Genomic DNA, 14040 nt, shown 5'->3' on the forward strand with positions numbered 1-14040 from the left:
CTTGGATCATCATATTGCTGAGAATAGCCATGTCATTCACAGTTCTTCATCATAAAATACTGCTGTTACTGTTTATGACGTTCTCCTGGTTCGGCTCACTTCACTTTGCATTAGTTCATATAAATCTTCCCAGTTTTTTTCTGAGCTCATCCTGCTTGTCATTTCTTATTGCACAGAAATATTCCATTGCAACCATACACTTGTTCAGCCATTCCCCAATTGATGGGCATCCTCTCAATGTCCAATTCTTAGCCACCACAAAAAGAGTTGCTATGACTATTGTTGTACAAATAGGTTCTATTCCATTTTTTAAAAATCTCTGTGGGGATACAGACCTACTAGTGCTATCGCTGGATCAAAGGGTATACACAGCTTTATAGCCCTTTGGGAATACTTATTTTGGGGTTTTCTTGGCAAAGATACTGGAGTGGTTTGCTATTTCCTTCTCCAAGTCATTTTACAGATGAGGAAACTGAGGCAAACAGGATTAAATGACTTGCCCAGGGTCACACAGGTAGTAAATGTCTGAGGCCAGATTTAAACTCAGGAAGATGAATCTTTCTTACTCCAGGCCTAGCACTCTGTGCACTATGTAGCTACCTAGACAGCCTGTATTAGTTAATAAATTCCTGTTGAGTAATGGATTAAAATGACCATTAGGCAATAGAAAACTCAGTCCTGGAGTCCAGGACTAAAATCATAGCTTGACATGGGAACTATCCTTGTAAAAGGGAATATAGAAGCCATAGGAATGGATGACCAATCACCAAGAGAGATAACTCTAGAGCATGGAATCTAAATCTTTTGTGAGTCAATGGATCCCTTTGGCAGTCTGGTGAAGTTTCTGGACCCCTTTTCAGAATATTTTTAAATACATAAAATAAAATACAGAGGATTATAAGGGAAACCAATTATACTGAAACACAATTACCTATATATATAGGTTATAGATTCATAATATATAACATAATAAATTGTTACATAGAATACACACACATATTGAATAAGGGCTCTTAGCTGGGGGTCTCTGAACATATAACACATCATGTATGCATTTACATATGTACAATCTGGACTCAAACTTCTCTTCTAGCTTCCCCCAGTACATGCAGGTGTTTCCCAAAGTTCAGTCCTCAGTCCTCTAGTCTTCTCTCTAGAGTAGGGAGGCTTAACCAGGGGCCTGGGAACATAATAAATCTTCATTATTTGTGGATTCCATACTTGTGAATTTGCCTACTCACTAAAATTTGTTGGAAATCCCAAAATCAATAATTGTAGCTCTTTCTCAATCATCCATAGACACGTGCAGTGGTGAAAAATGTGATTCAGTGCTTTTGCAATAACTTGCAAACATGTGCAGAACATCAAAAAATATGAGTTACCTGAAGTGCGTGTTCCCAACTAAAGTTGAACAAGGAGATACTCTGCTTTCTTGTTTCATCTCTCATACTTTTTAATTTAAATTTTTTTCCAATTACATGTAAAAACAATTTTTAACATTCATTTTTAAAAATTTTGAGTTCCAAATCTCTCCCTTCTTCCCTTCTCTCCCCACTCCTTAAGAAGACAAGCAACTTGATGTGGTCATCTCTCATAATGTAAACAAGTATCCTTTTTTGTTTGTTTTTCACATTTTTGTGCTTTTTGTCAGTGACTTCACTGTTTAAAATGGCTCCCAAGCATAGTGCCAAAATGCTGCCTAGTGTTCCTAAGCACAAGAAGGCTGTGCTGTGCCTTACAGAGAAAGTAAATGTGTTAAATAAGCTTAGTTCAGGTAGTGCTGTTGGCTGTGAGTTCGATGTTAACGAATCGACAATATATTGCATCCAGAAAAAAGGAAGATGAAATCTGCCAATCTGTATGTACAAGAGGCAACTCTGGAAAGTGCTAAAGTGACTACTGTATCAGAGGCTCCCAGGAACCTAACCATGTATTTCCCCCAAGAGCAATGATTCAGTATTTGTTAATTCAGTGCTTGTGATTCAGTGCATATGACTTTATAGAAAATAACTAACGTGTATGACAAGAATCACCCGCACATACATATATGATATATAAATACTATAAAACTACATCTTATATGTTTTTATGTATATGTTCATGGATTCCTGGTTAACAACCTCTACTAGATATTTTATATGTATATGTGTATACACATTTTATATCATATATGCATATATGTGTGTACATATGTGTGTATGTATACATATATGTATATATACTTACAAATAATCATGGACCTCTAGTTAAGAACCCTTACTCTAAAGGAACAGAAAGGGGGACCATAAACATATACATATATGTAATATATATAAATATGTGTGTATACCATAAATATATATGTTTGTGAATCCCTGGTTAAAAACCCGTACGCTAAAGAGACGGACAGAAGACTGAGGACTAAACACCTATGTTTAATGGGAGACCTAGAAGAAGAACATGCAAAAAACCCTAACTCCTTAGAAATAATTTCAGCCAGGAATGTGTTATACACTTCTGCTGGAAGACTGAGGCTGGTGGATCACTTGAGCATGGAAATTTTAGGCTGTAGTAAGGCTAAACCAATTTGGCGTCTATACTAAGTGTGGCACCAATAAGATGAGCCCTTGGGAACTTGGGGTGGGGAAGGCACCTCCAGGTTGCCTAAGGAGAGGCAAAGCAACTCGTCACAAACAGAGTAGGTCAAAGTGGTGGCATAGAGGAGAAAGAGAGGGAGGGTGAGACAGAGAAGAAAGAGACAAAGAGGAGAAACTATTACAAAGAACACTCAACTAACTTCCAAACCACAGAGTTAACGCTGACAGTGAATTTCATTGGCTCAAGGCTGCTGTATCTAGCTGGTGAGTGAGAAGGCTAACTTCCACTCAGTCAGTACAAAAAGGAATCAGATTTCAGGTCCATTCATATCAACAAGCTCACTGTAGAATTCTCATGCCAGAACCTGAGTGACAATGACAGGGTAAGTCATTGTTATGGGTTTCAGAAAGAGGTGCCAGGACTGTTTGTCTACATGGAATTCAAGGCGGGCAGGTATTGCAAGGCAGGGGAACAAGAGGCTGGCAAAAGCAGAGATCAGGAATCCAGGCTATGGAACTGGGGCACAAAGAGTGTCAGGAAATTAGAGTCAGGAACCAACAGGATCAGTATCTTGGAGTAAAGTGTCAGAGCAACAAGGATGGGCTACTAGCAGCAAGAGAGCAGCTTGGACAGCCAGGGGCTCCTTGTATTCTCCCTCATCAGGACTTGGAGAGGTCTAGGTGTTGATGGGCCTGAGCCTAAGGATGGAGATAAATAGATACACGTGGAGGGATCAGAGCAACTATGGAGTAGGAGTGGGCAGCATGATAGGTAGAACAATAATAGTATTCCACCTAAAAAATTCAAAAGCATTTACTAATCACTTATTATTGGAGTCAGGAAGACCTGAGTTCAATTCCTACCTCAGACACTAGCTGTATGGCCCTAAGCTAGTCACTTAACCCTGTTTGCCTCAGTTTCCTCATCTGTAAAATGAGGTAGAGAAGAAAATAGCTAACCAGTCCAGTATCTTTGCCAAGAAAACCCCAAGTAGGACGACAAAGGGTGAGATACAACTGAAACAAGTGAATAACAAAATCAATTATTACGTAAAAGGCGCTACACTAAGCACTGGGGGAGGGGTAATGGGTACAAAGGTAGAAATAAAAAATAGCTCCAGCTCCTGAGGAGCGTGACCCAAATAAGCAAACAGCTAAGTACATACACGATAATTTGAGGAAGGTAAAGAATGCTAGCAATGGGGGGAAATCAACAAATGCTTTGTGGAGTACGAGTGCTGATTCATGAAAGGACAGCGAATTCTAGAGGCAGAGGTGAGGAGGGGATACATTCAAGGCATGGGGAAACACATCACATAAAGTCAGGGCTGAAATGTTTGTAGCATGTGTTTAAAGGGTAATAATGTGAAATAAGTCAGTCAAGGTAGGCTGGAGCCAGATTGTGTAGGGTTTTAAATGCCAAGTTTTTGTTTATTCTAAGGGCGATCGGGAGCCAATGAAGATTCTCGAGCAAGCGACTGGTGACATGGTCAGACCTTAGCTTTAGGAAGATTATTTTTGCAGCTTTGTAGAGGATGGTCTAGAGAAGATAGAAGTCTAATTAGGACTACTGCAACAGGGCCAGTGAGAAGACACGAAGGCCAAATGAGGATGCTGCTACTTTTTTTGCCCACATATTTGCTCATTTTTGTGTTCTCATTACCACAAATACCTCCATGACGGATCATTACCAGGAATTATTTCCTAGAACTTAACTTCTCATTTGTTCAGGCCTAGCCCTGTGACAGCTGTCAGTAAACCATACACAGTGAGGGACTGACACACTGTTGATCCTCATTCAATGTCCCCTACTCTGTCTTAATCTTTACCCTTAACTCAACCTCCATGAAAGCATCCTCCTAAGCTAATTGTATCAGTTTTAGTCACTGGAATCACTCTGAAAACCTCAGGGGAGTCAGAGGTGAAAGCATCGTCTAGGTCAATTCCCCTAATTTTACAAGTTGAGGAAACTGAGGGCCAGAAGTGAAATGACTTGATGAAATTCGCGTGGATATTAAGTAGAAGAACTGGGATATGAGACAGTTCTGTGATTTCAAAGCAATTCCATTTCTAGTTTATCATATGACCTCATTCTTAATGTGTGTAAAATGAGGCAGATATTACTTGAATAGCTCTTTCCACATCATCAGTGTCAATGTCTTTCAATGTCAAAGCCTTATATTTATTTACTCTGAGTTTTTCCCATATCTCTAATTGAACTGGGAGTCCTCCAAGGGGGAGAACTGTGTCTTTTCCAATAAAAGGGGAAGTAGATGAGGACAGAAACTCAATTCCCACCCACCCAGACTTGGAGGTAGGTAAGGTCTTTCCAATTAGATCCTTACCAACCTTTTTCCCTTCAAGACAGTCCTGCAAACTTAGCTGAACACAATAGGACACTTTCCCCCCCCCATCCTCCCACACGCCATCATTACTCCTGTTTCTACCACAGGTACTACAGCCTCCAACTTCCACATTTTCTAATTAAAAAAAAAATCTGTCAGGAGAATAAGGAAACTCAGAAGATCTTGACATGCCAAGGACATCTCTGAATTTGGAATCTCCTGAAGGCAGAAACCTTCCAGTAATGTTCCTTCTAGCTTTTGTTAACGCAGGGCCAAAGGACTGTGCTAAATTAATAAGCTATGAAGAAAGCATAAACTAAAGAGGGAAAGATGATGACCTTCCTTGGGGGGGATGGGGCAGGGGGGACAAGGATCAGGAAAGCCTTCATCAAGTTGGTAGTATTTGAAATGGGTTCAAAAATAGGGGCAGGTTTGATATAGACGGGAATGAAGGGAAGAATGTTTCTCATCTCTAGAAATCCTAGACCCCAAAACACTCTGAGCTCCACAAGATTCAGAAAGACCCCAGACTGGCTCTAAAAGTGGATCAAAAGCAACTAGCAGCTTAACTTCTGGAACATGGGTTTGGGGGATGGAGAGCACAGTAGTGGGGTGTCAGGCCCTAGGAAGGGGTCTGGCTCCAGGTTAGGGAAGGAACAGTGAAGGAATGGTGAGTTCTGGCACTCCAGAAGGAGTTCAGTAGGGAGGGGATAGAGTTACTCAATCATCACATGTATTAGGGCTACAATTCAGCTCCAATTCAGCAGTCACGCCAACCAGCTCCACTCATTCTCAGCCCATCATCTCACCAGCTGTCATTACCAACATAAACAGATTCCTTTGGCATTGGCAATCAATGGCCACTGACATTTTTTGAATATTAAGTTAAAAAAAAAAAACAAAACAAGAAAGAACAGAACAACCATGGCCTCCAGGTCCCTCTTCCTTCTCCTGATGACTAGGGGTCCACTCTCCTAATAAAAAGAAGCTGGGGGATTTCCAAGACAACCTCTATCTCAACACTCCCTGAAACCACAAATACACAGCTGGAGGAAGCTCCTTCAGGACAAAATAAACTAAGATCAAAAGGGCAGCTAGTGGGGTGGGGGGGTGCAGCAGGACAGAGGATTTGGGAAGGGGCAAAAAAGGTCTGAGAGCTCTAGTCCCCCAAGGCAAAAAGCTAAACCATTGTTAGTCTGTGAGGGCAATTTTCCTTGGCAAGAGGACTTATTAATAATCACCAGAAGCAGCATTTAGCAATTTCACTTTAATTCGATTCAAAACACTTTATTTAAATTATCTCCTGAGTCCAATTAGGGAAAAAGAAAACTTTCAGTCCCAATTATTTTAACCATTTAATCCTAAAGCAGGCATTATAGACTTCCTACCCTTCCGCACTTTGATTTTTTTTTTCCTGGGGGGGGGGGGGGGGGGGGGGGCGGGAACGATTGAAAATGAAAGTCTCCCTTTCCTATAATTCAGAGTCAAAATACACGGGATAAAGCAGGTTGTAAGACAGAGCAAGTTCTCTGCTTCTTCCTTTGCTACCCCAAATACCATTTAGTTCCCTTATTTCTTAAACACCTTTCTCTGACTACAACATGCACTGGAAACACCTTCTTTAATTTCTGTCTAGTCTCAGGCTTCTCTATCTATATCGCCTCACACTCTCCCTCGAGCCCCCAGGTTCTCTCAGCCTGGTGGTCGAACGTGAGTCCAAAAGTGTGACGATCCCCACAGCTGCAGGACAAAGCGAAGATAGCCCCAACTCCCCTCCTCTACCCCCACCCCCGCCGGAATCAATTCTGAAATGCACACTAATCCCTACAAATTCTCACAGTATGCTCCCTAATCTCTCCTAATCCCGAAAATAGCCGCCCCAGTTTTGCCTTGCCCTGGCTCACTATTTGGCAAGTACAAAAATGGCAAAGTGAAGCAAACGAGCTCGGTAGTAAGCCTGGAGAAACCTTACCCACCCGGCAGCCTCTCCACTCGGCAGGTTCCATAGGAGGCAGGGCTCTCCACCGGCAGCTTTCCCACTTCACCACTTAATTGCAGTGATTTCCTTTCCAAAGTCCATTCCCGGGAGTCCGGGAGTGAAAGTGCAGAGGGAGCAAGCAGTATCACGGGCAGTAAAGGATAGACCCAGGTCACAGGAGTTTAAAAGGCTTTTGTTCTGATGGGGCTCACAGATGTTGCAACTGGGCTGCTAACCATTGAGCCAACTTCGCCCGGTCCAGTCGATCTGTTGTTTTAACCCACCGAGCTGGAGTGACCTTTGCAGCCCTCTGCTGCTACGGGCTGGCTGGATTTTCAATGGAGGCCCTGGGGGACCAGAAGTGGAAGCTCACAGGTTGCTACTTGTTTGGAGCTGCAGATTCCAAACTGTGTGTGTGTGGGAGCAGAGTTTGTCTTAGTGGGCTCTGCCCAAAAAAAAAAAAAAAAGAAAAAGAAAAAGAAAAATGCAGAAATGAGAATCCTTTGACTGGGCCAAGAACATCCCCGAATTCACATCTGGACTGGGAACGCTACTACAGCCCCTAGCACCCTGGTGCATCTGGACCAGAAAAGCATCCCCAGGTTACTAGGCACCTCTGCCTTACAGGGACAGCTCTGCCCTCTCAAGCAGAAATGTTACAGGAATAGACTCCTTCTAAAGTAGAGACAACGTCTAAACAGACAGATTACATACTGTTCTCCTGCACTCCCCTAAAGGAATCTGGGACCAGATTTGAAGCAGGCTCCCCAGCCTCTGCACATGCCATCCACATGGCCCTAAATGGAGTAAGACCTTACAGAGCCCAGCCCTGGCAGACACTTAAAGTGGGTCCTTGGTCTTCAGGTTAAGAAAGCATACTGGGTGCCTTAGTTCTGGGCACCTAGAAATAAGAGCTGACATTTATAGAACCCATTATTCTTACAAATGAAGAGTTTAATTATCTCTCTGCAGATGATGCCCCAATATCCATATCCAGCCCTAGGCTTTCTCCTGAACTCCAGTCAAACATCTTCCACTGGAGATTTCCAACAACATGTCCTACAGTCACCTGAGATTTGACATGTCCAAAAAGAGTTCATTATTTTTCTTCTGGAACTTACACTCCTTGTCCTTCTGTTACCACCCGTCGTGTTAGTCACGGCATTCTCTCTGGCTCTCCACTCACCCTCACCCCACATATCCAATCAGCTTCCAAACCTTTGTCTTTTCCACCTCCACAACCTCTCTCACATCCATCCCCTCCTCTCTACACATACGTCAACTACCTAGTCCAGGCCCTCATTACTTCTCACCTGGACTATTTGCAGTAACCTTCAGATTAGTCTCCCTACCTTAAGTGTCTCTCCTTTCTAATTCAGTTATAAGTCAACAAGCACGTATTAAGTGCTTACTATAGACCAGGAACTAAGATAAGATACAAAGAAAGGCAAAACAGTCCCTACCCTCAAGGAGTTTACATTCTAATGGTGGAGATATTATGTAGAGGCAGCTAGGTGTCCTAGTAAATAGAGTACTGGGCCTGGAGTCAGAAAGACTCATCTTCCTGAGTTCAAATTTAGCCTTAGACATTTACTAGTTGTGTGACCCTGGGCAAGTCACCTAACCATATTTGCCTCAGTTTCCTCATCAGTAAAATGAGCTGGAGAAGGAAATAGCAAACCACTCCAATATTTTTGCCAAGAAAACCCAGTCACAAAGAGTCAGACATTTCTAAAGAACTGAACAACAACAAGATATGTAAGTAACTAGGTATGTACAAGATACATACAGAAGAAATGCATAGTAATCTCAGAGAAAAGGTATTGCAGGGTAGGGAGACCATACATGGAAAGCTCTCCTGTAGAGCTGGGGATTTGGGCTGAGTCTTAAGGAAGTGAGGAGGAGGGGGTGAGGAGGTAGAATATTCCAGGTATGGGTTTAGACAGCCAGCAAAAGGCTATATAGATGCCAAAATGATTTTCCTAAAGCTCAGACCTCAGGATGTCACTTCACTGATCAATACATTCCAATATTCAAATAGAAATTATTTGGTTTACCTTTTAAAGCCCTTCACAAACTGGCCCAAACCTAACTTTCTGAACTTATGTAGCCTATATAAGTTGTGAAATATACTCATCCCAATTCCTACTCTCACTGACAAAACAGATTCCCAGAGCGAAGCCAACTAACTCTTCCAATGAAGGTTCTAGGAGTGTCCTTGAGGGCTCAGGGTTGACTTGCTCTAATGCCATTGGCTCAAGCCTTCAGTGGTGTGCTTCCCTCCAAGACTGTAAGTGGAGAATCATTTAGTCATTACATATTTTTTATAGATTTTGTTTTTCTCACTTTATGGGGTGGGAGAGGAAAGGAAGATAGGAGAGAGAGAATTTAGAGCTGAAAATAAAATAAAATGGAATTTTTTAAAAATCATTTTGTCAGCCAATCTTAAGTCACTTTTTAGAAATGGGATATTTGCTAAGGTGCCACAATATGAATAGTTGGCACAAGAAATCTGCCTCCTCTCCCTGCCAGTAATGTCTGTGAAACTTTCCCTTATGTATAGAGTCCAGGGGAAACTGGGCTCAAGCTGAGGGCAAATGTGACAAAAGAGCAACCCACAGGTCTTGGTTACTGGAAGTCCTTCTGTTGCCTTGGGCATGACATGGTCTTTGGGCTGGGCTCCTCATAAAGGACAAAGACAAAGGTGTCTTATCCTGTCATTGGCTCCTGATGATGCCTACACTGCTACCAGCTGAAAGAGGAATGCTATTTAGGGCACTGGTGGGAAGATGGGAATCCCCCATCCTCTGGGCCCTATAAAGTTGGAAGTTTGTCCTCTGGTCAGGGTAGAGGGTAGAGTCTGGCCAAAGCCTTCTGCTCTTCCAGGTGATTCCTTCTCTGGAAGTTCAGCAAGGACACCACACTCACTCCAAGTTTTAGAATTCCATCCCTTCTCAAGTGAACTTTGAGATAATTTATAGATGCTCCCTGGGCATGGTCAAGTTTCCTCAGCCTACATGAATATGATTCTTGGGCAAGTGAGCAATGTCATTCTCATTCTAATCCTTTCAAACTTAGCCTGAGGTTTTTTGATTGATTATGAGATAATCAGGGCTATAATGAGATTTACATTATTCCCCTTCCCTCACTTTATGGGCCAAATTGGCCCTCCTACTATTCCTCACACATTCACTGCATCTCCTGTCTCCACGACTTTGTATTGGCTGCCATGCTGCATGCCTGGAAATGCAGTACTGTCTCATCTCTGTCATCATCTGTCTCTTAGAATCTCTTATTTTCCTCTGACCCCTATTAAAGTGACACTTTCTACATAAAGCATTTCATGACCTCCCCATCCCTAGGTGTGAGTGCCCTCCACACAAAAAGTTGCTTGGCATTTATTTTGTACATATTTATTTATGCACATGTTTTCTCCTTCAATAGAATATAAGCTCTTGAGGACAGACCCTGTTTTATTTTTGTCTCTGTATGCCCAGGGCCAACCAACAGAACTTGTCATGTAGTAAGCCTTTAATAAATGACTATGGATTGATCAATTTTACCATCTCATAGACAGTCTTTATTATCTAGTGGAAAGAACACTGCATTTTTATCAGAAGATTGAGGTTCAAATCTCACTCCTGTCATTTATGATTGCTGTTATTTTTTGCAAGACAATCGGGGTTAAGTGACTTGCCCAGGGTCACACAGCTAGTAAGTGTCAAGTGTCTGAGGCTGGATTTGAATTCAGGTCCTCTTGACTCTAGGGCTGGTGCTCTATCCATTGCACCACCCAGCTTCCCTTTGTCATTTACTATTAACGTGACCCTAAGCAAGTCATCTCTCAGTTTCAATTTCACCACCTATAAAATGAGGGGGTTGGGTTAGATCAAAGATGTTAAACTGCTGAGCTGTGACCAGATTAAAATAGAATTGGGAAACATTCAACAACAAAAAAATATGAGAAAACATAGATAATGTTAATATGTGGTTTTGTAAGTCAATATACAGTGGCAGGCATCATTATATATGGGTTAGTGCTGAGATAGATGATTTGTAAGGTGCCTTCCAACTCTAAAATTTGTAAGCTTCTATGATCTTCACAATGATACTATGAGGTGGGTATTATAAGTATTATTATCACCTCCATTTTCCAGGAAAGGAAACTGAAGGGAAACTGAAAGGAAACTCATATGGGTTAGGCGACATACCTATGATTACATAGCTAGTAAGGCTCAAGGGCTAGATCTGGGGTCTATCCTGACTCCAGTCCAATGCTCTTTCCATTATACCATATTACTTCAATGAAGAAGGCAGAGAATAGCTACTCTGGCTGGTTTCCACTTTGCTCTTCAACTTCTTCTTTCTGGGGTACAGGATAGAAATAGATAACTTAGGTCTCTATGGGAACCTCTCATGCTAGGTAGCCCCATGCCTGGAACATCTCATGGACCTCTCTTACTGGCTGGAACTACTAACCTAAATTTTTGCATTTCCCTGGGCTGAATGTTTCAATTGCAATTCCTAGTGTATCCGAGGGTCAACCTTGTGACCATAGGAACCCTCTCTGGTCACCAGCTCTTGCCACCTACTCTGCCCCTTGTCATTCACAAACATATATTCATGGGAAAGATTAAATAGATATAGAGATGGCTTGCTGGGTGGGTAGGAAAGAAAATGAAGCAATAGTTTCCCCCACTCCACCCCTATCTTCTCTATCGGGGAAAATAATCCACAAACTAGAATGCAGAGAAAGGAGTTAAATGGTTGAGTTGCTTGAAGTCACATGGGTAGCAGAGAAGAGTCAGGATTTGAATCTAGGTCCTCTGACTTCCAACTCCAGGACTCTTTGTCACTGCTATTCTCTTACTGTGGCGGCAATGGTTAGACTGGATGTTCTGTAGATTATGTTCAATTCCATATCTTAAGGAGGACACAGAAAAACTGGAGTCCATCCAGAAGACAGTGACAGTGGTAGTGAAGAGCCTGGAAAACCATTCTATGGGAGGACTGACAGAAAAACCAGGAATACTGAACCTAAAAAAGGCACATAAAGCTTCAAAAATTTGAAGTTTGTTTTTTTTAAATGGAAGACGGAGACATGCCTCTCCATGTCAACTTACACCCATTCTAGCTCCCCATTATGTGTTAGCTTCCCACATTAGAATGTAAGTTTCTTAGAACTATGGAGTTCGAATGCAGATCGAAGCATACTATTTGCTATTTTTTTTCTTCTGTCATGTTTTGTTTCCTCTTTCTGGTGGTTCTTCCTATTGGCTCTAATTCTTACTTACAAACATCACTAATGTGAAAATATGTTTAATAGGAATGTATATGTATAGTCTAATCAGATTGCACGCCTTCTTGGGGAGGGAGGTGGGGAAGGAGAAGGAGAAAAATTTGAAGCTCAAAAACTTATGGAAGTTATTGTTGATAATTCAAAATAAATTAATTAATTAAAAAAAGAATGTAAGTTTCTTGAGGGCAGGGACTGTCTTGCTTGCTTATATTTGCGTCCTCAGTATTTAGCACAGTTTGGGGCACATAGAAAGCACTTAATAAATGCTATCTATCTGCACAGCTGGATGACTCAGTGGATAGAGCCCCAGACTTGGAGCCAAGATGACCTGAGTTCAAATTGAGCCTCAGACACTTACTAGTTATGTGATCCTGGGCAAGTCACTTAACCCTGTTTACCTCAGTTTCCTCATCTGTAAAATGAGCTGGAGAAGGAAATTGCAAACCACTTCAGTATCTTTGCCAATAAAACCCCAAATGGAGTCATGAAGATGTGGCCATGACTGAAACAAATGAACAACAAAAATCTGTCCATTTATCTAATCTATTGTAGTTTCAGAGAACAGAATTAAGACAAAAGTATACAAATGACAGTCAACAAGTATTTATTAAACACTTACTATGTGCCTATGTGCCAGGCATTATGCCAAATGCTAAACATACAAAGAAAGGCAAATAACAGTTTTTGATTTCAAAGAGCTCACTGTCTACTGGGAAAGCCATGGAAGCAATTATTCACAAAGACATATACAGGATCAATTGGAGATAAGGCACTAGAACTAAGGGGGACAAGAAAAAGCTTCTTGTAGAAGGAAGGCTGTTAGCTGAGACCTGAATGAAGCCAGGAATCCATGATAAAGAAATGAGGGATAAGAGCATTCTAGTCTTAGGGATGGTCAGTGAAAATGTAGTCAGGAGATGGAGAATCTTATTCAAAGTACAGCAAGGAAGGCCAGTGTCACTGTATTGCATAATATATGGAGAGAAGTAAGGTGTAAGAAGACTGGAAAGGTAGGAGGGGGACAGGTTATGAAGGGCTTTGAATACCAAAGAAAGGATTTTATATTGGATCCTTGAGGTGACAGGAAAGCAATGGAGTTTATTGAATGGGGGAAAGGGGATTGACATGACTAATGCTCTAAGACTATCAATTTGACACGGTGGCAGTCCAGCTCAAAATAAGAAAAAACTGTCTAATAATCAGAGCCAAATGTGCTTGGATGCCTAGTAGTCACCAGTTCCCCAAGGTATTCAAGGTAGAGAGGATAGCAGCCTCTGGAAGGAATGTTGTCGAGAGAATAGCAGCCTCAGGTAAATGGTGGACACACTGCCTGCTCTGGTCCCTTTAAGCTATAAGATTCTATTCTGTTGTAAAGAGGACACAGGAAAGGCTCAGTAGGAGGAGGGTGACAGATTGGGCAGATGACAGAACTGATACATAGGTGACAAAAGAAGAAGGTAAATCATCTGAAAGAACCCAATTTTCAGGGCTGCACAGACATGTTTAACTTTGAAAATTAGAGGACGAGTTCCTTCTTGCCCTGGCTGCTTGATTTGGATAAGTCCCTTTTGGTATCTGTCTCTCTAGTCTTCCTGTCCAGTGGAATAGGCGCAGCCATTGCTCCTATTCCAGAGGTTTTGCCCTCGGAGTGTCCCATTGGAAACCCTGAGCACTGGAGCTCCTCAGGCCCCTAATTCTCACACACAAAGGTGACAAGCTCCCTTTGGTCTCTCATGCTACAGCTCACCCCTGGGTCAGGAAGCCAGCCTCTCTTCCCTTGCCCCAAGGCTTCCCAGGGCACTTCTCTTAGAAAATACATGAAAAGCAGAGGGCCCGGGGAGC

The 14040-nt window shown here is 42.0% G+C and overlaps 1 protein-coding gene across 1 annotated transcript in view; it reads right to left on the minus strand.

Moving 5' to 3' along the window:
- MYLK (myosin light chain kinase) overlaps positions 1 to 7052 on the minus strand; it is a 313404-nt gene extending 306352 nt beyond the window's left edge. The window contains exon 1 of the mRNA XM_027845152.1: positions 6898 to 7052. The gene's annotated coding sequence lies outside the window, so the exon portion shown is untranslated. The remainder of the gene's footprint in view (positions 1 to 6897) is intronic.
- Positions 7053 to 14040: the final 6988 nt, after the last annotated feature.

The sequence above is a fragment of the Vombatus ursinus genome, unplaced genomic scaffold (assembly GCF_900497805.2).
Source record: "Vombatus ursinus unplaced genomic scaffold, bare-nosed wombat genome assembly UNPS02014959.1, whole genome shotgun sequence".
Lineage (NCBI taxonomy): Eukaryota > Metazoa > Chordata > Mammalia > Diprotodontia > Vombatidae > Vombatus > Vombatus ursinus.